Source organism: Bos indicus, chromosome 8, assembly GCF_029378745.1.
Source record: "Bos indicus isolate NIAB-ARS_2022 breed Sahiwal x Tharparkar chromosome 8, NIAB-ARS_B.indTharparkar_mat_pri_1.0, whole genome shotgun sequence".
Taxonomy (NCBI): domain Eukaryota; kingdom Metazoa; phylum Chordata; class Mammalia; order Artiodactyla; family Bovidae; genus Bos; species Bos indicus.
Window position 1 is genome coordinate 42,206,363 of NC_091767.1, and position 4,917 is coordinate 42,211,279.

General features: G+C 50.4%; 1 pseudogene; it reads left to right on the forward strand.

Annotated features, from left to right (window-relative positions):
* The first annotated feature begins 1,527 nt into the window (after positions 1-1,527).
* LOC109562422 (disks large-associated protein 1 pseudogene) lies at positions 1,528-3,993 on the forward strand (annotated as a pseudogene).
* The last annotated feature ends 924 nt before the right edge of the window (positions 3,994-4,917 follow it).

Below are 4,917 nucleotides of genomic sequence, written 5' to 3' on the forward strand. Positions count from 1 at the left end.
TGCAGGAGAATGCTATGTGGGGGTGGTAAGCCAGAGCTCATCTTACAATTGGGGGTTTTACCTTTGAAGACTGATCGTTCATCACCAGTTGGTTGGGGATTACCATGATGTGTGAGTTCATAGAACCAGGACCATGGCAATGCAGAAGATGGAGAACCAAGGTTTTGAGGAAGGTGTAGAGGATTTAGATAGAGAAGGAGAAAAGAAAATTTCAAGTATGGGCAAAACTGACAGGGAGATACATAACAGTGTTTTTGTTTTTTTAATTTTCTTTTCCTCAGATTTCTGAAAATTCAGTGGGACTTTTATTAATGGTTCCAATCCTGTTTTTTTGTTAATAAGTCAGTATTGGTTTGCATCCTCTGAAGTAGATACTAAAACAGAACTCAGTGCACCAGGACTTTTTTTAAGGGAAATGCCTGTGTGAGAGAAAATGGGGAGAAGCCTGGGAAAGTTATCAGACGTTATACAAGTCTGACCCCAAGTGAAGGAGCAAGGGAAGGGAAGTTGGGTAGAAGTGTTGTGAGCTTCTTCGAAGTCTAATGAAGGGTTAGCAATGCTATCAGGGAGGCCTGTGTCAGAGTCAGTCACTGAAGAGTCCACTGTCTCCCAGGACTGGGTCTGTCCAGATATTCCCACTGTGCCGAGTTAATAGCTGGGAGCAGCCTGTGGGAAACATGGCCTTGGTGCAGATATGGTGATGGCTCCTTGATCAGTTAAGCTCCCTGTGGTTGGCATTCTGCAAGACACATTCTCTTGACCACCACACTCAAGAAACAGAGCTTTAGGACTTCTTGGTGGTCTAGTGGTTAAGACTCCATGCTTCCAATGTAAGGGGCGTGAGTTTGATCCCTGGTCAGGGAACTAAGATCCCACATGGCCTTGCTGTGCAGCCTAGAAAAATATATAAATACAGTTTAAAAAAAAATTTTTTTTTTTTTGACTGACTCGATGGACGTGAGTCTGAGTGAACTCCGGGAGTTTGTGATGGACAGGGAGGCCTGGCGTGCTGCGATTCATGGGGTCGCAAAGAGTTGGACACGACTGAGAGACTGAACTGAACTGAACTAATGGTATGTTAATCATTCCTACCTAAGGAAGCCTCGATAAAAACCCATTCGGGCAGCCTCCAGAGAACTTCCGGGATAGTGAGCACAGGGAGGTGCTAGAAGAGCAATGATGTCAGAGAGAGATGGAAGCTTCTCGCCTTTTCCCTGGGTGTCTGGTCTTGAGCATCTCTCTTACCTGGCTGTTCCTGAGTTATAGCCATTATAAGAAACAGGTCAGCAGGTGAATGGTGCTCTTGAGCACTTTTTGTGAGAACCACTCACACCTGTTCTGGGGACACTTTCTCCAAAGGATCAGCAAGCATCCAGTTCAATTTCAGATTCATGGGGTTGCTGCAGACCAGACACTGCTTGTCTCACTAAGACAAGTTACAGGTTCCTCCTCTGACCACAATCCCTGCTTTTCTGGAGTCCTATCCAAGATAATGTGTTGTTTGCCTGTTACACCATAAGTCCAATGTGGTGATCTTCCTGACCAGGGGTTGAACCCGCATGTCCTGCACTGGCAGGCAGATTCTTTACCACTGAGCCACAAGGGAAGCCTGCAGATGAAGAATCAGATGTCTGGTTCATCTGAAGAGAACAGTTGAGCATCACACACCAAAAGGCACATCGGGTTAAAAAACAAAAGCTGTAAAGTTTGGATCTTTTCCTACGTTGGAAGCAAGAAAAATGGAAAATTGATCATTAAAGGTCCTTGCGGGAGACGGGTCTGGAACCACACCCCCGGGTGTCCATGACCCCCGTGGCTTTGCCCCGTCAGCGATGAAAGGGTTATCGGGCAGCTGCAGCCATCACCACGGAGTCACCTGCGATTCAGCCTGTGACTTGCTGTCGCACCACGCGGACCGCAAGCCATACCTGCTGAGCCCGGTGGAGCACCATCCGGCCGACCACCCCTACTACACTCAGCGGACCTCCTTCCAGGCCGAGTGTGTGGGCCCCTTCAGCAACCCGCTGGCCAGCAGCACCTTCCCGCGGCGGCACTACACCTCGCAGCAGGAGCTAAAGGACGAGTGTGCCCTGGTGCCCCGCACCCTGGCCACCAAGGCCAACCGCATCCCCGCCAACCTCCTGGACCAGTTTGAGAGGCAGCTACCTCTCAGCCGGTATGGCTACCACACTTGGCAGTACAAGCGCACGGCCGTGGAGCACCGCAGCGACGGCCCCGGCTGCATCCGCCACCTGGTCCACTCGGTCCAGAAGCTCTTCACCAAATCGCACTCCCTGGAGGGACCGTCCAAGGGCAGCATCAACGGAGGCAAGGCCAGCCCGGACGAGACGCAGACCGTGAGGTACGGCAAGCGCAGCAAAAGCAAGGAGCGGCGCCCGGAGCCCAAGCTGCGCAACAACACATCCCCTGGCTGGTGGAGTTCTGATGACAACCTCGACAGCGACATGTGTATCTACCACTCCCCCTCGGGTGTGATGACCATGGGCAGGTGCCCCGACCGCTCGGCCTCTCAGTACTTTATGGAGGCCTACAACACCATCAGCGAGCAGGCAGTGACGGCCTCCCGGAGTAACAACGACGTCAAGTGCTCCACTTGCGCCAACCTGCCCGTCACCCTAGATGCACCGCTGCTCAAGAAGAGTGCCTGGTCCTCCACGCTGACCGTGAGTCGAGCCCGAGAGGTTTACCAGAAAGCCTCGGTCAACATGGACCAGGCCATGGTGAAGTCAGAGTCGTGTCAACAAAACGTTCCTGCCAGTACCTTCAGGTCCCTCAGGATGAATGGACAGGGTACACCCCTAGAGGTAAAGATGATGAAATCCCCTGCCGAAGAATGCGGAGCAGCAGCTACATCAAGGCCATGGGAGAGGAAGACAGCGGTGACTCGGACACCAGCCCCAAGCCTTCTCCCAAAAGTGGCTGCGCGAAGGGAAAGCTATCTCAAGGCGACTCAGCCATCCCTCACAGAACTCACCACTCTCAAGATTTCCAATGAGCACTCCCCCAAACTCCAGATCCGGAGTCACAGTTACCTGAGGGCGGTCAGTGAGGTCTCCATCAACTGAAGCCCCGACAGCCTTGACCCTGCGGGGCTGCTCACGTCTCCGAAGTTCCGCTCCAGGAACGAGAGCTACATGCGTGCCATGAGCACCATCAGCCAGATGAGTGAGATGGAGGTGAACGGGCAGTTCGAGTCGGTGTGCGAGTCGGTGTTCAGCGAGCTGGAGTCGCAGGTGGTGGAGGCCCTGGACCTGCCGATGCCTGGCTGCTTCCGCATGCGGAGCCACAGCTACGTGCGAGCCATCGAGAAGGGCTGTTCGCAGGACGACGAGTGCGTGTCACTGCGGTCCTCCTCCCCGCCACGCACCACCACCACCGTGAGGACCATCCAAAGCAGCACGGGTGAGTGTGCAGAGCCAGCCCCGCGCACCACCCCCCGCTGCCCGGGCAGCGCCTCAACTGTCCCCAGACACTGCACGTGGTCCTCTCGCGGGTGTCACACAGTCTCCAGTCACCAGACCCCACCCACTCCCCGCGAGGCATCCCAGCCTCCCACCACAGTCACGCGCCCCCTTCTTCCTCCATCTGCGTCTCCGGTATCACCAGAGGAAACTGCAACTCGGGGACCAAGGGAGACAGCACAGGGGGGAGATGTTCCCAAGATGCCCACACAGCATCCTAGGGCCAGTACTCTCATCCCACCCAACTCCCGCTCTCCATCAGCAGACCCTCCCGTTCAGGGCTATGACCCTCTCCACGAATCAGACACCCTGATTGTTGAGCATCGCAGAGCTGGAAAGCTTTTAAAATCCCAAGATATACACACAAAATGACTCTCCCAAAAGACCTGAACTATCATTGTGAGACAATAAGAAATGGATGATGCAGTAACACTGACTGCACAACTTATGTTTTCTTTTATTATAACCAAAGGCAGATTTATTTCATTTTATTTTAGACCTCCTGACTATCTATATGCACCCAGCACCTCCTTTTCACTCTAAACTGAGTTTGGATTTATACCACTACACTGTCTTTTGATCAGATTTTCATCAGAGAGGCACAGAAGAGCTTAGCTGGTTTCCATGACTCTGGACCTATATAGGAATATAGCCATGGATTGTGTGTGACAGTGTATGTATTGTTTTGGAGGGTTTCAGGGTGCTTTTTAAAAAAATAACATTTGGGTCCAAGAAGAAAATCTTCTCCATTGTAACTAGTCTTAACTTTGGTAGAATTTAGCATTACTCCAATAAAGACTAGTTTGATAAAAAAAGATCATCACATCGAGTCAAGATAAATGATGAATTAATTAGAAGGAAAAATCTATGCTAAACTATTCAGTTTTCATTCTAGGTGCCTCAAATGTCAGCAGTTATCATTCAGCTTAGAACTTTCGCTGGCTTGGGAACTAATAGGTTCTCACCTTACTTGCAAGAAAGCCATTAAAGGTTAAACAACAGGTCTTCCTTCTGGACCAAGGCAAATTAGGATCTCAGGATTAGGGAAGAGATGCTTCTAGACCATGGCTCAGCTGACCCACTGTATCCCAGCACCTCTGGCCCTGGGTGGCCGATTCCCACCAGAGACAGAAGGTGTGCGTTTTTGCTCACTAGGAGATTCTGCACAAACAGCCACAGACGAGGTTAATAAGTTAAATAAAGTTGGTTCAGGAAATGAACACATTTTTAAATTAAAAAAAAAAAATTTTTTTTAATTTTATTTTATTTTTAAACTTTACATAATTGTATTAGTTTTGCCAAATATCAAAATGAATCCACCACAGGTATACATGTGAAGAAACAGAACTTTATAACAGGTGAACTAGCCTACATGTGAGGAGCAGACTGCCTCCAAACTTAAAGTTACACATCTGAAATGAGGGATCAGGGCAGG